The sequence below is a fragment of the Chrysemys picta genome, chromosome 7, assembly GCF_011386835.1.
Source record: "Chrysemys picta bellii isolate R12L10 chromosome 7, ASM1138683v2, whole genome shotgun sequence".
NCBI classification, from domain to species: Eukaryota; Metazoa; Chordata; order Testudines; family Emydidae; genus Chrysemys; species Chrysemys picta.
The window spans coordinates 24348512-24370586 of NC_088797.1; the positions used below are offsets into that span (position 1 = coordinate 24348512).

General features: G+C 43.7%; 1 protein-coding gene across 4 annotated transcripts in view; it reads right to left on the reverse strand.

The window, feature by feature from the left end:
* The window catches only part of FLNB (filamin B), a 137194-nt gene extending 115368 nt beyond the window's left edge, over positions 1–21826 (reverse strand). For all 4 annotated transcript variants that reach the window (XM_005288364.5, XM_005288363.5, XM_005288362.5 and 1 more), the window contains exon 1: positions 21687–21826. The gene's annotated coding sequence lies outside the window, so the exon portion shown is untranslated. The remainder of the gene's footprint in view (positions 1–21686) is intronic.
* Between the last annotated feature and the right edge of the window lie 249 nt (positions 21827–22075).

Below are 22075 nucleotides of genomic sequence, written 5' to 3' on the forward strand. Positions count from 1 at the left end.
TGAGTTTATGTACCTCCCTGGAAGATGTCTGCATACCCCCGGGGTACACATACACCTGGTTAAGAACCACTATTGTGGAGGCTTCGGAATTGCCAGGGCAAAGACTCTGAAACAAAGAGCAAAGGGACAAGGATTGTGGCACCCAGCTCTCTTTGGAAAATTAGCAGTGGACTTAAAATATTTATAAGACTTTAGCATGTACTAGGCTTATACAAACACAGTACTGTGTTGTATGATACAACCAAAACACGTGTACAACAAATGCCACAAAATAAAATTTAGTATTTAACACATTCAAAGCACTACACGAACTGTGATGAAGTGGCCCTTAAGCATCCTCTTCCACAACTTTGCACTCACAGGTCACTATGATTCACCCGTGCCTGGCACCAACTGAAGCAAAAGGAAAGGCAGCTAATTGGCATGAATCTGATTGATTGCATCATAAAGAATTTTTGAGCTCTTATGCAGTGGCTAGACAGGAGGCAAAGAGGTTCTTTGCCTCTACAATAGCAGCTGCAAAACTTTGAGCAGATTTGTTTTGAGTTGCGGACAGTCTGGTTAATCCAGCTTCTTTGCCTTCTGTGACCTTTACCCAGTGTCAGGTTGAGACGGCAGCATGGGTGGGAGTGAGCTGGTTGAGAGGGGCAATCCAGATAAGATGGAGGTGATGTCTGTAGTTTGGAAGAAACAACCAGAAGCTATTGTGGAGCTTGTAGTGGCCGTTTGTACTTACATTCATAATTTGGGAGCAGCCCAGTTAGACCAACATCTGCTTTAAGATGATCAAGTAGCAGCTGTGGCCAGTGTGGTTTTTTTCATCTATTCTTGGTCAGAAGAGTACAGCCTTTTCTTTCATATGCAGAAGTCTTGTTCTCTCTTCACTTCAAGATTAGCCTACTGCAATGTGATCTACATCTTACATGTATCCAGAAGCTGAAATTAGCAAAGAATGTAGCTGCCCATTTGCAGAGCAGAATGTTTTGCAGTGAACCTATGTTGCTGTTATTGCTCTGGTATCTGCACTGGTTCCAGATTGGCTTTCAGGTGGAATTTAAGGGGTTTGTTTACCTGAAAAGTGTAAATGGCATGGGAGGGACCTGCCTACTTGTGAGACAACTCCCTCCGTCTGCCATCCTACCATAGTTGTGATCAGTGGAGGAACTAGCATTGTGATAGGAGCTGCTGGCAGGACATTCACCATGAGATCCTCTCAATTTTAGAATTCACTCCACTTCTTGATCCAAAATAGCATGAATTTGTTGCTGTTCAGAACATGCTGCAAGACCCATCTTTTGGGGAGGAGGGCAGCAAAGAGGGAATTGGGGAGGGTCTCAAGAGGAATGGAGTTTACTGGGGTACAGCTGATCGGGGTGTGCTTTTAAGGGATGGCAGAGGACTCATAACTTAACGTAGATACCTTTTTGTTTCAGAAATCAAAATAAATAAATGCTCTTGTCCATGCATAGAGGGTATCTGGTAGTTCAGACATACAGGCCATGAGCCTGCAGTCTGTTCTCAGGCAAAACCCCCATTGAGAACTGACTGCAACAACTGCCACTGTGGGTATGGCCATGGGGGTTTATATGAAATGTAATTTCATAAAATAAAAATTTAAAAATATTAATTTAAATATAATTAGAGTAAATACATTGATTGTAAGAAGTTAATTCAGGGTCTGACATCAAGATCTGAGAAGCCAGGGCCATGCAGAAAAGCAGCACGTTGTACACCTATTCATGACTGCACATTCAAATCAGTTATTTGTGTACGTCGTTTTCATTAGACATCGCAGCAGCTAGTTGCATGCGCACCACCCGCTTGCATGTGCAGTCCCAATAACTGCTGGTTGTTTAGGAATACAATGGCTCATCCATTTTGCCTGTGACCTTGGGCTTCTCTAGGTTTTGAAATTCAGCCCCTCAGAAGTGTCTGTCTGTGTTTAAATGACATTTTCAGAACAAAATATATTACTTCTGCTGGGCCATGTGGATCTCTGGGACAAAAATGAATAGTGTTAGAGTACAAAGGGCTGGCCAAGCTCCGCCTCCGGATGTCTTCCAGTGGAACAGATCATACATTTTTAAAACAAAAACCAGAGGACGTCTATGTGAAATAAACAAAAGCGCTGACATGTCGGCAACAAGAGGGAAAGAATATTAGGCTATCTTGGCAGCTCATGCTTTAGAATGCAGATTTCTGTTTTGAGGAGAATGCAGATGGATGGAATGATTGAATGTAAGAGTATTCATGCTAGTTAGTAAGAAAGGCATGACACAGCTGACGGTTCATAACTATCACTTCCATTGTATTGCTCTCATGGTGGTTGAATAAATAAAAATGATCATTTGAAATGCATTTGCCATCTTGTAACGCAAAAGAGCCAAATCTCTTATGTTTTAGCTTTCTCACAAAACAAATTTTTCCCAGATGGAAAACTTGCAAGAGAAGTCAAAGTCTCATAGCTCATTTTAAAAAACATTGTATGGACCTCCGGGACTGCTGATAAACCTTGGCTGGAGCATCAAAAACACAATTCTAAAATACGGTTCTAGGGCTCAGTCCTGAAATGTGCTGAGCCCTCTGCTCTTGACTCCACCAGCCACTTAAAAATATGCACCTCTAGGTACACAAGTAGTTGGGCCAGCTTGGGAGGTCTTACGCTCAATTTGGTGGCATTTCTTTGTTTGGTATTACTGGTTGATGATAGCCATTAACGCATTCCAGCATAACGCCCCTCTCCTCCCCTCCCCCCTGCCCCATTCTTCCTCCCCACATAGCTTAAAAATGCTGACATCATGAGAAAGAAAGAAAACAGAGATGGGAGAATAGGGATTCACACACACAGCCCCTGACAGAAGGGGAGAGAATGGGGGACGATCATGTGTGGGGAATGGGGGGAAAGAGGGGACCCTGGTTTAGAATGGAAGAGGGAAATGCGGAAGGGGATCTTGGGGTTGCATACAGCCCCTGGAATGAGGTGGTGAGAATAGATGACCATGGGATGGGACAAAAGAGGGAATACACAAAGCCGCTGGCATGGGGGAGAAGGGGATAATAGAGGAGCACATGGAGTACTTGACATAGGGGAAAAGGGGATAATGGGGTGAGGGACACAAAGTCCCTGACATGAGGGGGGGAGTTGGAGGGAATGCCTAAAATAGAGGGGCATGGAAGAGTGGCACACATGGAGCTGGTGGGTGGGGGGACTGAAGAATGCAAGGAGTTCCCAGTATGTGCAATGTGTTCGGCCTACAGAAGCAATGACATGTGCGACCCTCCAGTTCCACTGAAGTCAATGGGACTACTCAATGCTTACAGTTAAGCACATGCTTAAGTGCTTTGCTGGACTGGGTCCAGAGTGCTCAGCACCTTGTAGTATCAAACACTCAGGGTCCAATACACACATACACATAGTCTGCTAAGGGCAGTTGTGACCAACAGAATGAATGCAGGTGATGGCATCGCTTAGCAAAGTTCCCAAATCTGTCTCAGGCCTATGAATCCATGAATCTCTGGAGTGGCCCTGTGGGTGGCACCAGGTAGGGTCAGGGCATGAACTCTTTTGCACATTGAGAGCGTGGCATGCTGTGTCGTTCTGTCCATCCTGATGACGTGGGCAAAGAGCAGTAACGATGCTTTCGGATATGATGAGCAACTGAAGGGAAGCCAGATCTTTGCGAGATTGTGACATTTTGCACAAAATCAAATCATTTTATACTCAGGATCTGGTCCTGACAGTGCACATGGGTGGAATACCTCTCTAGCTGCTCCAGGTCTGCCTGTGGGAAGGTCCAGGTTCTGACCCATATAACAATACAGGTAGTACACAGGTTTGATAGATTCTGAAGTTAGTCTCAGCACAACATTTTTGCATCCATAAGCGAGACATGGACTTCACGCAGGAAGTAGCAAAACCTATTTGCTGAAGAACATCCAGTTTGGTACGATCATTTGAACTCTGCAGCCTAGGTAGATGATCTTGTCAAAGCTCTCCACGGTACTCGATTCCACCTGCATCGGGGTTCTGGTGACCCAGCTCCGCAGTTCTGGACCTTGGTCTTCTGCCATGAGATAGTCAGCTCCATAGTGCCGGCCGCATCTTGGATACCTTGGAGGGCGGGGCTGGAATTCTCTGACTTCTCTACAAGCAAGTGGGTGTCATTGCTCTGGATGACAATGGCTGTTAAGGAGCAGCTGCATCCTACCAAGCAGAATGTGAATGAAGACCTTCCAGGGACTGATAACAATAAGATTGATCAATAGTTGCCACAGTCAGTGTGAGGTCCCTTGCCTTTGTTCGGGGACAATATGATACTATCTTTCCATTCTGCTAGTACTTTGCCACACTTTTAAGAAGAATTGATGCAGGCCGATGCTCACTGGTTTCAAAGCACCTTTGAGCATCTCAGGTGGAATACCATCCGGTCCAGCAGCTTGTCCATTCCATAACTTTTGGATGCCCTTTTGTGCTTCCTCGAGTGATGGAGGATCAGTGGTCATCCCCAGTCCTACAGTCTGTGTGAAGTCAATGAGATTTGGTTGCACATGGACTGCTGGGTAGGCCTGTCATAGGGTGTGCCTGCCCTGTAGGGCAGGTAGTTAGTATGGCTCAGTAGGTACTCCCTGCCTCAGTTTCCCTTCCCAAGAAGCCAGTAACTTCACTTCAGGCACTCTTGATGCTTGACTTAGTAATACCCTCCTGGGGGCCTGTTTATGACAAAACCTCATCAATGATAAAAAGTCCCAAACAAACATTGCTTCAGGCTTTCAAGGTTCCTCTGAAGCCTGCCCTCTAAGTTCAGTTCCTGGTCCCCTCAGGGTTAGCTCTCTGTCTTTGTCTGTCCTGATGGTAGGAGCCCTAGCCCTAGCCCTCGTCCTGGAGCTGGGTAGTTCAAGCAGTTATTATCCCTCTCCTTACCACCAATCCCCAACTCGCCTTCTAGAGCTGGGTTGTAATTTATTTACTTCAGCTGGCCCTAGTTAATCCTCAAGGTCAGAGGGTTTGTCAGCCTTCTCCTAATGGTGTCTGGCCCCTGCTAACTCAGGGGCCTACAGACATCTTGTTACTTCCTTCAGCATCTACAAGCATCTGCCCTGCAATGCTGAGGGAAGAGGAAGCAGCATTTATGCTGATCCCCTTCTCCCAGCTCATTCCCAATTGGTTGGTGAGAGGGGAGCCTTGCCCTTCTCTCTTTGGAAGGCTCCTGACCGCAGGCCCTTAAGAAACAGTAACAGGGTTTCCTCTCCAAACACTTCTACTCCAGGGACTGGTTCCTCTCTCCCAATATCATCCAGGTCCTTGTATCTATAATGGGACTTTTCAATGCTGACAGAGCTATGCCAGGTGGTGGGGTGGCTGACCAGTAAGGGGCAGGCTACCCTGTCACAAAGCCCTAAAGGGATTAATTTTCCTCTCTGTGTGTTTCCCAGAGAGAGGGCACACATAATAAGAGAGGAGTTATGCAGGTCTAGTGAATTAGGCACCAGACTGGGAATCAGGAGATCTTGGTTCTGTTCTTGGCTCAGCCATTGTCTTACAATGTGACACTGAGAAAGTGACTTAACCTCCTTGTCCCTCTGTTTACCAATCTATGAAATAGGGATAATAATGCTTACCTACCTTTGTGAGGTTCTATGGATCTATATAAGGTATACTATCAGGCAATAAAGAAGCCAACACAGGTGTTATTTTCAAGGTGAGATGGGAAGCAGATGCTAGATTTGTCTATTTCAATGTGTGCCTCCCATAGAGCTGAAACAACGTAGGATAATCCAGAGAATAACCCATGACATATGTTGTCTGATTTACACAGGCAAAAAATAAAAAATAGTCCTTTTTCAATTGGATCCAAAGTGAATTCAACTCAGCAGTGCAGATTAATTGACAGAGAGTTTCACATTCACCATCTGGTACCTTGCTCCCCATTAGGAACACTGTCTTCATAAATAATATGTACTATATATTTCCTGCGGGTAAAAACACTGACAGGAGTCATGCTGGGAAGAGAAGAAAAATGCCCCCAGTAGGATGCACCTCTTATAATTTAGAGTCATTAAGAGCAAAATTCAACTCCTGCATAAAGTCTGTCCATCACTTAATACCCTATTTTGAGGGCTTCAGTAAGACTTAAATCTTGGGCTGGCCCTTTGTACAGGGGTGAATGAAGTTCACTCTGAATGCACAGCCAGAAGTACAAACTAGGAATACAGGGAATGCGTATATATAATGTGTATATATCTTTAAAGCTGATGGATGGCAATCATGTGGTCAGCCTTAAAGGAGTGCACTTGGGATTGTCCTCTCCCTATGCCTCGCCTTCCACAAACAGGCCAGGACTAGTGTGTGACTTGGCACACCTGACTAGAATGATTGGGCTTGATTTGGATCTCTTTTGCTGTGGCCAAATTTTCAAAAGAGCTCAGCACCCAGCAGCTGCCATTCAGAACAAAAGAGAATTCCCCTGTGATGAACTGGGAGCGATCTGTATTATTGTGATGAATGTAAGGGGGACTCAATTTCCCTGTTTAATTTTGTACTGCTGCCTGCCTCGGGGCATAGAATTGAATCAAAGGAGGCTGTAAAGGGGTTGTTAAAGAACAAAGCAGGAAAGGTCAGACAATGATACAGATAAGACAGTCTCAGGTGCACAATTTGAAAGCAGCTAAAATAACAATGGCTAGGCTAACAAGGGGGAAAGAAACTATGTGTATGGCTCCATCCAGGCTAGAATGGGTTACTCTTCCCAAAGCTAAACCTGGGATTAGAGAAGTCCAAAAACCACAAAGACCCTAGAAAAGGGAGGGGGGATGGGTGAGCCAGAAGAGGCTACCAAGGGTGTGTCAGTGTGAAAAGCTGACAGTCTGATTTAGAATTGCCAGGCGTCCAATTTTTGACTGGAATGCCCAGTTGAAAAGGAACCCTGGCGGCTCCAATCAGCACACTGTTTGGGTCACTAAAAGTCTGGTAAGCGGGGCTGAGGCAGGCTTCCTGCCTGGCCTGGCTCTACGCAGCTCCCAGAAGCAGCTGACACGTCTGGCTCCTATGTGCAGGGGCGGCTACGGGGACTCTGCACACTGCCCCCGCCCCGAGTGCCAGGTCTGCAGCTCCTAGGGTGACCAGATGTCCTGATTTTATAGGGACAGTCCTGATATTTAGGGCTTTTTCTTACATAGGCACCAATTACCTCCCCACCCCTTGCCCTGATTTTTCACATTTGCTATCTGGTCACCCTAGCAGCTCCCATTGGCCATGAGGGGGCAGCGCCTGCGGGTGTGCAGCACGCAGAGCCCCCTGGCCCCTCCACCTAAGAGCTGAACATGCCAGCCCCTTCCAGGAGCCACCTGAGGTAAGCACTGCCCAGCCTGAGCCCACACCCTCACCCTCTGCCCCAGGTCAGAACCCCCTCCCACACCCTAACTGCCTCCCAGAGCTCACACACCTCACTCCCTCCCACACCCCAACCCTCTGCCCCAGCTCTGAGCCCCTTCTTGAACCCCAAACCCCTCATCCCTGGCCCCATCCCAGAGCCTGCACCCCCAGCTGGATCCCTCACACCCTCCCAACCCACTGCCCCAGCCTGGAGCCCCCTCCTGCACCCTGAAGCCCTCACCCACTCCTGCACCCCAACCCCCTGCCCCAGCCCAGTGAAAGTGAGTGAGCGTAGGGGAGAGCGAGCGACGGAGGGAGGGGGATGGAGTGAGTGGGGGTGGAGATTTGGAGAAGGGGTGGGATCTTGGGGGAAGGGCGGGGCAATTGTGCGATTAGAAAGTTGGCAGCCCTAGTAGGCCTTTTACTGTTATGCTTTGTACATTTGAGGAAAGAATAAATGATGCTTTGTTTTGAAGAACCTGGCTCTGTAGCACTGCAAATGTCTGCTGTCACCAGCTCCCAAAGGGAAACTCCTGCAGGGTCCAAACCACAACTGGAGCTGCTGAAGTAGTCATGGCTGATGACTGGCATTGTAACCAGGTCTGGTCTGAGCACGGGGGAATTGCAGAATTCCACCCCAGCTACAATTTGATAAGCACTAACGAGGGTCAGGGACATAGACAAAGGACTACATTTAGCCCTATATTTCACCAGGTATGTCCTGTGACCCAGGTATGTACAAGAAAGGGGGAAATGGTCAATCTTTTAGAACAGGAACAAAAACCAGCCCCAACCAGAAGTGTCAAGTCTAAAGACAAGGCCCTCCAGCTGTAGTTAATCATCAGGAGTGACCAGAATAAAAACAGGGCAAGTCTTAGGAGCAGCTGCCCTAACCACAGAAATATATATATTCCTGGAGGAAGCTGGGCAAACAGGTTTAAGACTACAGCTGGCTGGTGGGACAATGGACTTCTGTGGAAAAAGGGAAGCCTCATTTTGTGAATGTGAGTCTCTGTCCAGGTCTCCCTGAAGGATGGGAAGGACTAGATAATTCTCGTTCTCCTTCTCTTACTCCCATCTCCAGAGAGCCCAGCTGAGGCAATATTTCTGTGGAGTCGCTTGCTTTTTACTTTTAAGTAAGAGTGTTTTCCCAACATCACTTGGGGATGGGTCCTTTGTGACCGCAACTCTGGCTAGTTGGCCCACTACTGACATGACACCAAGGCACAGAGAGCCTGGCATCCGAAGAAGTGGGCTGTAGTCCACGAAAGCTTATGCTCTAATAAATTTGTTAGTCTCTAAGGTGCCACAAGTACTCCTGTTCTTCTTGTTGGCTACAAGAGGATTACCCAGAGGTGATTGTAGCCTATTCTCCCAGGAGTCTGCAGCTGGCCAACTCAGCCCCAAAAGAGTGGGATGCTGGCTGGGAAAAGATGTGTCCTGGGCCAGGATGTACTGACCCAGTGCATTTCCTGGGTAATCTCTACTATTGGGACACTCAGTGCAGCAGCTTAAAGCTGCCCTCCTCTGGCAGAATCCTCAAACTAATTACTTTGCAGTGGCAAGTTTCCAGCAGCAGAATGTGGCGTATAGGTGTCTACAAACTGCTGAAATGCAACTGTGAAATGCATCAAATTCCATCATTGGTGCTCTAAATTAAAGGTTTCAGGGCAGGTGGAGCAGTGTTTGAAGTAGCTCCCACCTGCCCCAGAGGCACATTCCTTGCCATCTGCCAACTCCTAGAAACAACAGTTTGTATACAAATATGTTAGTTACTAGCTTAGAGAATAAAGGGATATTCAAAGTAAGCACTTCCACTAACAGCTTGATCGAGTGCAGTTTGCGTCTTTACAGTTCATATAGGGCATACACTGCCAATTAGAATGGCTAAAAGCAATAACAAAATATCTGTAGGGACTAAATAATGGGATTTCTTTGCTATTAGTAACTGTTCTAGCAGGGCTGATGGTTATCAGGAAGCACCAACCCTCTACCACCAAACTTCAAAAGAAAAAAAAAAAAAACGTGCGCACTCATACTTGGGTAAACAAACAAGAAAACTGACTGTACAGACAGCCCTGATTCTATTTCCACTATTCTGACACTGACTTAAAGGGAAAGAGGAGCAGGCTCTTAAATTGTATATAAGAACTGTATTGAATTTATGCTAACAAATATCTATATTAATCCAAGATAAGAAGCTAAAGGCAGAGGCGCAAGTATTTTACAATACTGCCACCTACTGCAAACAAATAAGACCAACAAGGGCACCGTTAGATTGTAAAATCCTGAGATTAAACTCCTAGCCTGCTTCTCCAGTGCTTTGTGCCTATGTACTCATTTGCCCCTATACGGAGTGTGCATACTATTCATTTGCTCTTACTCAGTTTGCAGAGGTTTGCAAGGGCGAATCGGTGCCTTTTTCTCTACCCACTTCGTCTGATTAAAATTCTGCATATACGGGGAGGGTTTAGCAATACAGAATGCAAAAATTGTGAATTTGGGTGTCTTCATGCTAGTTTAAAAAATAGTCAGCCCCCGGCAAACTCAGCACCTGATTCTGATCATGCTCACCTTTGTGTCAATAGGAGTCACTCCACTGAAGGTAATGGAATTACCATAATGTAAAATCCGCTGAAGTGTAACTAGGCGCAAGTCCTCACACACCAACAGCAATTTCAGAAAAATAAAACATCTCTTAAAACTGCTGCAAGAAAGAGCTTACTTCCTCGCTTTATTAGTTGAAAGTTTAGTGCTGATCAACATAATCTGCTTTAATCTAAGGTACGAAGGCAGGAAAGTGAATGTGGTGGCTGCTGCAGATTGGGGGAATATTTTCTAATGCTATAGGAATGCAGTTGTGTCATGGTAAGTAACCCACACGCCCTGTAATTGCCTCATTGCTATTCTGAGATGAGAAAGCACAACAATGTTCTCCATAAATAGTGGGAAGTATTGTTACAGCTGAAATTAAGGCACAAAATACTGCTGATAGGACTCATTACCGGGAAAATCTGCAAACCATAACAATAGGCTATTGAGACTAAAGTTGTTATGACATTTCACATGACAGAATGAAGGGCATGGGAACCTGTTTCACTGGTAGGAGCTGTTGTCAAGTTTAGGGTAAAGTTTTAAAAAGTCCAACTTTAGTACTTGAGCTCAGTCAGGAAACAGGCCAAATACTGTCAGGTCTACATGCACAGTTGCCATTGACTTTGCTGGGAGTCGTGCACCTGTATGCAAAGGTAAAAACTGCCCTGACTCCATAGCAACCCATCACACTGGTTTTTTGTATCACACCGTTATAAACTCTTGCTTCCCACCATTTTTCTTTCTCTTACCAAGAGGGGAGTTATGTTATCAGCAGAAAGAAGATGAAGCACCTTTTACTAGTGCTACTTCTCCTCTTATGGATTTTTTGAAAATGTTGCTTTCCTGTCTCAGACTAGAAGAATGCTGCATTCATTATAGTTCATAGAAAGTATTACATGTTACTGAGATCCATATGTACTCTTGAAAAGAGAGAAATGAGGCCAAGTTACTCTTGACAGGGCTGAGTAAACATTTCTCTTTAACACCCCATATCTTGTGTATAACAGTGCATATCATACATGGGCACAACTATAGAATAGAAGGGAACCAGCACAAAGCCAGAAAAACCCAGCTATAAACCTGATTTTAAAAACAAATAACTAACCATTTCCATGCGTTTCATTTAGAGCTTTAAAATACGCATTTTTCATCCGATAGTCTAAAATATGTCATGCATTAAGAGTTAGATTCCAACCCAATGAATGAGTCATCACCCAGTGGATGAAATCCCATCTCTTCATGGTCACTCATAAATAAGACAAACTAAACTTTATAGTAAACCATAAGTAAACAATAAAATATATTAAAATTGGAAAATCAGAATCAGCTGTGGCCAGCCATGTTTAAGAACAATGGCATTGCACTCATGCAAGAATGAAAAGCGAATGTGATACCATCACTATTCAGCCTTTAGCTAATGAATTTTGGATTGCAATTCTACTGAGGTTTCTTATAACACTGGGCAGGGTTAATGGTCATACATGAGAAGCCACTGCAGATGTCTATTTGTAATGAACAAAATATTACCCTAACCCCACAACCTCTTCAATTAGTCCAATTCATCTACTGGTCCCCTTTTCTGAGACAGCCATTTGGAAGCAGTTCTCATCTCTTGTCTTCCTACTACAGACCAAAAGCTCCAGCTGTTGACAATGCTACAGGGGTATCATTTGATCTCATGGCCTGTTACTGGGTCTCAAAGTTAACTGCAGTCTTTAACGTTAATAAGTAGTTAGAGTACCCAGATAAAGCAGCATTTTGGGAGTGTCATTCCTTTACTCTCCAGCAGTACTTACAAAAGTATTTGGGGGTCTGGTAGTTCATATAATTACTACTACAAGTACCCAGGATCGGTGTTGCACAGTATTTTAATAACCATTTCAAATAGTACTATCATCAAAAAATCTTGACAGTAATGAGTTGTAGAAGGCATTAATCACCATCAGCATCACTACTCTTGACTATGAAGGCAATGGCAGTTAAAGCTACTCAGCCCCTTGTAGGTTCACACCCAATATCAGCTTATGATTCTGAAATATACCTGACTGGTGTATACAAGAAAGAAATATACAAAAGGCAGCCTTTTGCAAACTCATTATGACAAATTCCATGGAGACTCCATGCAGGGCAATAGGACCTCATGCCATGTTGGACAGGGCAAGGGAGTGGCCAGAGAGGTTCCTTGGAGCCCTTTCTGAAAGTTTAAAGCTCTTGTCCTCTGGCACTAGGTAGCACTAATAATACCACTGTCAGTCCTTCTCGGGTACAAGTCCCTCCTCCTGTACACGTAGATGTACCTTTGCCCACATGGGTGTTTCAAGCCCACTGTATTTAAAGAAGCTAGGAAGTCAGGTTTCCAAGGGGATTTACTCAGCTAAAACAACTCTGCTTCTGAAGAAGAAAATTATTTTGCCACTTGTAAAAATCTTTAGGAAATGGGAATTCCCCCAGCGACCTCTTATCCTGCCCATTTATTGGTTAATTATGCAGGCTAGACATTTATCTTTAGACCATCAGAGGAAGTGGATTCTTTCATACAGGCAAAAAACAGGATACACTTCAGCAGGAATGGATTCATGTCCTGGGGAGGAGGAAGTGGCAGATTGATATTTTTTTTTTAAACTTGCTGCTGCGACTATTGTTTCCAATTGATGGTGTTTTACATGTTCAAATGCTGTACAACCTTTACCCCAACTCGTATATTAGTCCTTAGGACGGGTTGTACTAACTTAAATGTCCTAGCATTGCACAGAAAATCATAATCATACAGGCATCCCTAGTTGCCAGCGCTTTAAAATACGTTCCTGGGACTATTTTGTGAAATAGCCATAGCTCAGGCACCTGCTGTGGATGGAAATGGTCTGGGGTAGTTGGGGGAAGGGCTCTTTTAGGTTTGGAGGGTTAAATGGGGTTTGGTGGGATTGGTTTGAGGTGGGGTGGGAATTGCTGATTCTGCTCTGTAGCAGCAACCCTCTGTTCTTCAGTGTAACAACTAGCGACCCACACTATGCTCTTCCTCACTGCCATTGAAACAACGAATGGCTCCCCTGTGTGGGCCAGGTCGCTGAGCTTTTGTACGGAAAGAGAAGGAGATCCAGAGGCATCGTTTCTCAGGGAATGGGAAGTTTCCAGACCAGCCAGCAGTCCCAGGATGCCAGCTCCCGTGGGACTGTCCTAGCAAAACGTTGGCAAATATGAGTGTCCGCCTTATGGGGATGTTTATTTATTAAATAGAGAAAAATTCCTCTCAGTAAAAGGAAGAAGAATCAAAACGCACACACGTACAAAAGCCGGAGTTGCCAGAAAACTTGCCAGCACCAGAGTGAATTCACACCCTGCCTGACTGAGAAATCTGACTGCAGAGACCTCACTGGGGTTGGGGGACCAGACCCCCTTCTCCCAAACTCGGGGAAGGCAGGCTGTGGGGTTATAGTGTGGCCCCCTCCAGAGCCACTATAGTACTTCTGCGTCCCTATACAGTTCTACATAACTAGAGTCACATAAGCATGGATCATATGGCCTCTCTTCTTGTCCATCCACTTAGCCTCCTTGATACCATTTGTAGTGCACATGGAGATTCCTACGACAGCATGCATAGGCAGGGCTGGATTAAAGCAATCTGGGACCCTAGGATACATAAGGGGTATCCATGGCTCCACTCAATACCCCTCCCTGCCATTTGCAGTGGTAGTAGCAGGGGACCACCCCCTCGCCGCCCTTCTCTACCAGAAAGGCAGGGTAACATAATGAGGCCACCTTCTCCTCCTAGGTGTGGACTAGACCTGCTGCACTATTCTCCTCCTGCCACACACACAGAGCTTTGCTGAGGTAGCAATGGCAGGGCCCTCCAGAGCAGTGGGTCTTGGAATTAACACCCATTGTAATGCCTGGGGCAGTTCACTGCTCTTAGCTATTGTTTCAGACCTCTGCAGACTCAGGAAGACCGTCATCCATCAGTTACACTCAGGTCACATTTTCAGGATTTTCTTCACAATCATGAGACAAGAGAGTTACTGTTTTTAAAATGAAAGCTGAGGGTCTGCTGTAATTCCATGACTCCAGAAGCTGGGGCCCTAGGCATGGATAGGTATAGAGCAGGGTTCTCAAACTTCATAGCACCATGATCCTGCTCTGACAACAAAAATTACTACAAGACCCCATGAGGGGGGAATCGAAGCCTGGGCCTGTCCAAGCCCCGCTGGTGCCCCGGCGGGAGGACCAAAGCTGAACCTCAACAGCTTCAGCCCGGGGGGTGGAGGGGCTGTAATCTGAGCCCCACCGCCCAGGGCTGAAGCTGACGCCTGATCCCTGCCACATGGTGCTGAAGCTGTTGGGTTTCGGTCCCGGGCAATGGGGCTCAGTCTTCGGCCCTGAACCCTGTAGTAAGAGGAGGCCCTGAGATATAAACCTTGGTATCAGAGGCCCGGTATGAGGCCTAAGGCCTGAACCAAAGTAATGGTCAAGACTTTGCTAACATAAAGCAAAGCTAAGCTGTGAGCCAGAGGCAGGCCCTGCTCACAGAAGCTGGCAAGGAAAGGGCTGATGTTGCATAAATATATATTCATTTAGCATAGTTACAGTATAAACATGGTACCAAGATACACTATACCGGAACATTCCACAGATAACAGGGAACAGGCCGACCCATCCCACTGACAGGGGCAAAAGGGTAAAATGATGGATAGAGTTGTTTTGATCGAACCAACATGTACAAGGTGAGAGGCGGCACCTTACTACGTAGAGGGGTCGTACCTTGCTACGTAGAGGGGTTGCACCTCAATACGTCAGGAGTGATGTGTAACTTGTTTGTACCTGTGTATAAGAATGTATCCCTGGGGTGGTGTCTTTGTCCGGCTGAGGGGGCAGTGGCAAGTCCCGCCACTGAGCTGAGTCCATTGCCGAGCGGCACTTTCTAGCAGTATGCCCGGTAGACTAAGTAATCTACGGGGAACTGAAATTGTGTCAGGGTCGCAATAAACCTGGCCGAGGTGCCTTTGTACCTTACTAGACTCTGTGGTTATTGGGGGTTCTCGTTGGGTTTGCTGTGTCAGCTATCTGCAGAGCTGGGGCAGCACACAGAGGGAACACACGCACGCAGCCGAGTGATATCAACAGGAGAAAGCAGAAGCACCACACCGGTAGCCTCTCACAACAAACCCCAGCAAGTCTAACACCAGCCCTGGCGACCCCATTAAAACAGGGTCCCAACCCATCGTTCAAGAACCGCTGGATAGAGACACTTCTATATAATGAGCCACTCCACCTGCCTTGGTGCAAGCCCAGCACTAAAAGGAGGCACTGCCTCCCCCGGATCTAGCTCTGTGAGGGGGAGGGGAGTGCTGGCTGAACCACCTAGGCTCACTGAGACAGATTACTGGATTGCCCATCCTGCTCCCATAGGGCAGAGAGAGCCCCAGGGAACATGATAGGCTAATCTATAGACTAGCTGAGCCTCTGGAAGGGGACACCCCAGGTCAGAAGGGCTCCCCTCTCAATTACATAGACACCCAAGCAATGAGGGGACAGGAGTCATCCAGGGAGCTGGGATAAGTGGGGATGTTGTTTCATGGAGCAGCAGCCCAGAGTACAGTGGAAGGGGATCGCCTGCTCTGTGTGGAAAAAAATCCCAGCCCTATCGACCCAACATCAACCTACCTATTTTGGAAAACATTGCTTTTGTGTCTAACGAGGGGGGGCAGCTGCTCCTTTGGAGCCCAGGGTTTTGGTGCCCGTTTGTCAGTATTTAATTGGCCATTTGTTTTTGAATCCCAGATAACAGCAGTTTGGGTCCACACTCACCCCTCAACATTTGTTTTTGTTTTTGTCTAAAATGCCAGAAAGCGCAGGACGCCTCCTAGACCCCACTTCAATTTTTAAGCCTCCTGACAGCCTTCCTACTTTTGTTTGCCTAGCTATGGGCTGCTTCCCTCACTGGGCACAGTCACAACTGGCGAGGAAGGTATTGTGCAGCCCTCAGTATCTGCTGGAATTCCTCACACATGGAATAGTTTGCACTAGGGAACAAACTTTGTACTTTAAACCCTTATCTATTTGAAACAGGGGAGCACCAGACCAGACATTTTGCACTTTTGATATAACTCAGCACGGTACTGCTCTGCTTATAACTCTGAGTTTGTGCTGACCGCTTTGCCGGATCAGATCCTGTGTATCAATTACCTCCAGGAAACAATAACAGAATCCATTTTAATTTAACACCAGTAAACCACCTTGACTTGTTAACAAAAGTCCGAAACCTAGTGGATAAAATCTCTGCAAAAGTACAGAGTTTAAAACCTGTAGAAAGGCTGTATTAGTTTCCTTAGAACATGCTTTCTGCCTTATTCTCTCCAAAGCAAATGAAGCACTACATTTTCCAATATGTAATTATTTTTATCATCCCAAATCAGCAATTTAATGAAAAACATCAAATTTCTTCTGTTAAAGAAGCAAAATATTATGCCACATTACACACATTTTTCCTGAAATTCCATATGCAAAGTTGATTCCCTAGTTCAACATGTTTCAGAATTTAGTTGCGAAAGTTTAAATCACCCTTTATTGATTGATCTGTTTGTTGCCAGATTCCAATACCCAGAACATGTTTGCTTAGAACAGTTGGGTCTCTTGACTAAGGACAAGTACAACTGCGCTATAACATACATTTGATTTGTTTGTATATGCTACAGGGAAATAATCAATACTGTTCTTATAAAGTGTCACCAATCATACTCATGAGTGTAAGGCTATATCATCGGAGTTAATATAAACTAGGGAATATACTTTGTTTAGCTTTCTTATGAATAGAGCTGTGCAAGGGATGGACATTCCATTTCACAGGGGATTTTGTGATTTCAAATTTGGCTTTGTTCCAAATCAGAGCAAACAATTGAAAGTTTTAAAGCTCTTAAAGAAAATTTCAAAACATTTTTTGTTTTGAGTAGTTTGAAACATTTCATATTGATTTTGACTTTTTAAATTTAACATATGGTACAAAATAAAAAAATTCAAAGCGAAGTAGTTTAAAAAAAAACATCAAAAGCTTTGTTTTGAAAATGTCAGAAATTCTGTGCTGACATTGTCAGAACATTTTCTATTTTCTTCAAAATGAAATTCCAGTGAAATATACCCAATTTTGCAAAGCATTTTGCTTTCGATGGAACCGCATATTCTGATGGAATATTGTTCCACTGAAGTTTCTCTGAACAGCTGTACTTATTAATCATGGTTAGGCACATAATAGTTCTACTGTGCGTTAAAAGTGTGTTTTGTAGACATGTAAATACAGAGAAATGGATTAAGTCATTACTCAAGAAGACAGGGACAAAATTTGGCTGCTTAACAGAGATGGTCTTTTATGAAAGTTTTTGCTCATTTGGGGAGATTTGGAAGTGGTCTCTCTTAAGAGAAGTTTTCTAAAGAGGATGGATTTTTGTACGCATTCTACTATAAGTTTCTTTTATTAACAGAAGAATATGGAGCCTTCCAGTGGCAAACATAATTCTGTTACGTGTAAATATGTGATCAAAGACTTGTCACTGGAGAGACTGCTACTGGAATACTGTGTCCTATTCTGGTGTCCACAATTCAAAAAGGATGTTCAAAAATTGAACAGGGCTCAGAAAAGAGCCACGTGCATGATTAAACGATTTGAATACATGCCTTATAATGAAAGACTTGAGGAGCTCAGTCTGTTTAGTTTACCAACGAGAAAGTTCAAGAGTGGCTTGATTACTGTCTCTAAGTACCTAAATGGGGAACAGAAATTAGATAATAGAGGGCTCTTCAATCTAGCAAACAGGTATAACAACATCCAGTGGCTGGAAGCTGAAGCTAGACAAATTCAGATGTGACATAAGGTGCACATTTTTAACAGCGAGGGTAATTACCCTGTGGAACAACTTATCCAGGGGTGTGGTGGATTCTTCATCACTGGAACTGTTAAAATCAAGGTTGGATGTTTTTCTAAACGATCTGCTCTACTTCCAACAGGAATTTATTCAAGGAAATTCTATGGTCTGTGTTATACAGGAGTTCAAACTAGATAAGCACAGTGGTCCTTTCTGGACTGATAATCTATGAATCCTAATGGATAATATATCTGTCCTACCTATTGCAGTGGTTGTGAATTTTACCCCTTTTAGGAATCCTTATTTTGTTACCTCGTCTATTTTTTTCATCACTGCAATTAGAGTAATTCTTTTCATTTTCCTAAATCAAAAATGTATATCTGTTCTAAAATGTTTTAGAGGTAAAAATAGCCTAGTTAGAGAGAGAACCATTCAGCCCTACAAAAAGGGAAGCTTTTTTTACTACAGTATAAGAATTGTTTCAGACTGAGGTGATGACTAAGGACGGTTGCACAATTCCCCAGCTGCAGCTCTTGGGTTTCTCTGTAGTGTGAAGTTGGCTCTCCTTTCATTACTGATAACAGATTTACAGCATAGGCATATGCTCTTTTATCAATGATGTTTTCAGACTTCACTATATGTAGAGGCTTTCAACTACAAACTCAATGACTGAAATCAGGAAGGCAAATGACCTTTGTGCATGTTCTCGCATGTTTTTATGGTTTAATTTATTTTCCTAATTAATTTATTAGCTATTCCCTTTCCTTAACTTTTTTTTTTTTTTTTTGTAGCTCCTTTTTGACTGTAGTTTTAAAAAAATCTTCCAGGAAGCAGACAGAATTTTCCAATTGTTTTCCAGCATGTTTGTTTTCACTACTACTTCTAAAAGGAAAAGATCTTTACAAAAACAGGAAACAGCAGAGTGCTCTGAACTGTAATACCACACACACACACACACGCACAGTGTATGTGTGCATGTTTTAAACTTTTATGAAAAGTCAGGAAAAAGCAGCATGTACCATAAAGACCATTATGGCTTGCTTCTGCTCCCATTCAACTCAATGGAAAAATTCCCACTGAGTTGAGTGGTATAGGATCAAACTCTTAATGAACAAAACCCACCATCTCATCCTAGTTCTGCTCCAATCTGACTAATAATATACCTGCCAAAAACTCTCCATGTCAATTCAGTTAGAGACCAGATTTGTTGTTTCCTACATTGGTATGCCATGCTGCTGTGTGCTGTGAAGTAGTCATTCTGTTTCACCCCAGAGGTAGATGCATTTCTGTATTTAATGAACATATTTACAAATGTATTGATAATGTTTCCAAGTTACAGTGGGACTCTGTCAAATTAAAGGTGTTTTATAAATGGATTGATCTCTGGGATTTTTCCAAGCAGTCTAGGGGGGTTAATTTGAATGGGGGATGTGTCTAAATCCCCTAGTTTGCTTGGAAATCTCAGCCATTGTCCTTAGCTTCCCAGTATGTGTTATCACTATAGGACCTCCATGTAGCTGAAAAGACAAAAGCTGCGGCCCAGTACCTTCTTACAGAGCATTGTTAGTGCTCAGAACTTTCATTGTGTATTGCAAGGCTGGCCTGATGTACGGGCAGAAGGTTCTGCTGCACAGGGCCCTCACTGTGGAGGACCCTATGTTTGAGAAGCATGTACCTAGGTCCGCTGATCTGAATACACACTGAAATACTCTCCAGAGATGCTGTCCTTAGGGAATACATGGAGAAGGAGGGAACTATTTGGTTCCAGGTGGGGACCTCTACAGGAGAAAGATCTGTCCTTACCACTGAACCTCCTGGAGGAAGATAGTTAAACCTCTTCACAAAAAGAATTAGGGGCTGGGAACAGGACCAGAAAGGATACAAAGAGAAGATGTAGATGGTGCCCTATGTTGAGTCCCATCACCACAAGGTGCTGTAAAGCCACCTCAGCACTTCATCAGGATCCTTCCATGACAGCTACCACAACTGTGGAGTTCCCCTTCTTATCTACTTCAAATCACTGGCCTCCACTGATCTGGAGAAGGCTGGGAGCTCTACAGGCTCATTGCCTGTGGAATGTATGGATGTTTCCCTGGATTCCTGCGCATGTGACTTTGCACAGAAACCCTAGGACTGTCCCTGGTGTATCGCTGGAAAGAGAACACTTCGGTGCTGTTCTATTTCAAAAAATTTTCAGAGCTTCTTTTTAATGTATTCAGCAGTCACCACTTTTTTCCCATAGACAGTCACCCTGGTTATTTCTTTTTCTTGTTTTATTCTGCATGCTTTTCATTACTTAGGACACATGATATGGCAACAGCCTAAATGAAAAGCCATTGACTTCAGTCACAAGAAATTACTGTCTGTTTTTATTGTGATGTACATTTTCTAGGGATAATCAGAGAATACTAAAGATTTCAATATTATTGCTCTCCACACCTTACAATTGTGAATGTTCACACTTTCCAAGAACAACTCTGTTTCCCTGTAACATACAAGAACAAATCAAACATACCTTGCAGGGGAATTGTCCTTTTTGGTATTCAAGAGACTCAACTGTGGTTGGTAAACAGAATCTGGTAATTTTATTCTAGCAACACAAAGATCAATAAAGAGCAATTTATGTTTTTCTGACTAAATTCTGAAACACATTGATTGCAGTCCCATTCACACTTGTCAGAAGCTACTATTTAACAGAGCTCAGTGCTGACTACCTTCCTTCTCACAGATCACTAAATTATTATGATAAATTACACAAACCAATTAAATCACAGCAGTAGGAAAAAATTGAAATAGTCTTAGGCTGTTCCCTCATTGTAACTAGATAATAGAGGAAAAACAACAAATCCCATAAGTTTTTTGGGGGGATTCATATTACATCATGGATGAGATGTGAATATCAAAGATAATTGGATTGTGCTTCGGTTTGTTTTCTGTTCAATTACATTTAATGCATATTTTTTCTCTTTAAAAGGTCATGTCTCTCCATTCAGTCTTGAGTATTTTAATATAATTTTGTTAATATGATAAATGGTAAAAAACATAATAAATGCTAAGATAATTAACTTCTGCAAAATATGCAGGCGTTCTATGCTAAGGAAATAGTGTCTCTGAATCACTGAGGTATGAGAGCTTTACATTTTACAATTTTTATTTTTTATTCAGCAACCAGTATAACAAGGAAGACAACATAGGCTTGACAAAATTGGATAACATTTGATATGACACAGAATGAGACCATGATGTTTTCAAGGTGGAAGTTTGCAACATGGGTAGTTTACAATCATATGGAGAGGATCTTCTGTTGTTTAAAAATGGTAAACAAACATTCCACGCTGTTTGCATTTAAGTTTTAAAGAGCTTCCCGTCAGACTAGGAAAAGATTATATAAATTTGTCCTTAATTTCTTCCTTACAGGAAAATGTTTAAACCCATAGCATCTTCCATTACTGCATGCAAGGAATTATCTTACTAAACCGTGCTGTTCTAAAGCCCTCACAGTGCCTCAACTGCAGTTACCTAAAAAGTTCTACGTTTTGCTGGTCTGGTAAATCTTTAGGTCCACAGACTTTATTAACACTGGGGAGAAATTGTCAACAATTTAGATATATTAACTGATGAGCCATTTGCTCTCCCTCAATGGAACACAGATCAGTCTATTAGAATAAACTTGGTCTGAATGTCAGACTGTCACTCCCGCCTTCTGCTTTATAAAGGTGAGCGTGCCATCTAGTTAAAAAGGTGGCTGTGTAAACCCTACAGCATGATAAAACTATATAAGAGAGGAAGTTTTATAGAAGGGGGGAAGGTCATAGCAGAAGAGTAAACATATGTGCATGATCCCAGTTCAAAGATCTTCCCCCTCTACCTACCAGGCTAAGAGACAAAGGGAAATGGCCAGGAGCCTTTGCTGAATCCCAGGGCAGTCTTTCCTCTGACTTTTCTGCGCCTCCAAGTTCAGTTGCTCTGTTACAGATTCCCCATTTTTGTGCCGTCCAGTCTTGTGTGTTCCTGGAAATGGATCTGATGAAAATGCTGATCTTTGGCTGCTGAATTACTGTTGTCTTAGCAGCAGGAGGTCACCAGGCTGCTAGTTTTATCTTTAATTCATTTTCCAGCTGAAAAAAGTTTAACTCTTTCATGTCCTTAAAAACCAAACCTCTGAGAACACCAGGTTTTAGCTAAACCCATTTCCTGCTTCTTACTGTACAGGGTATGGTAACAATCACCTCTTTACCATAATAAAGTCTAACAGAACAGC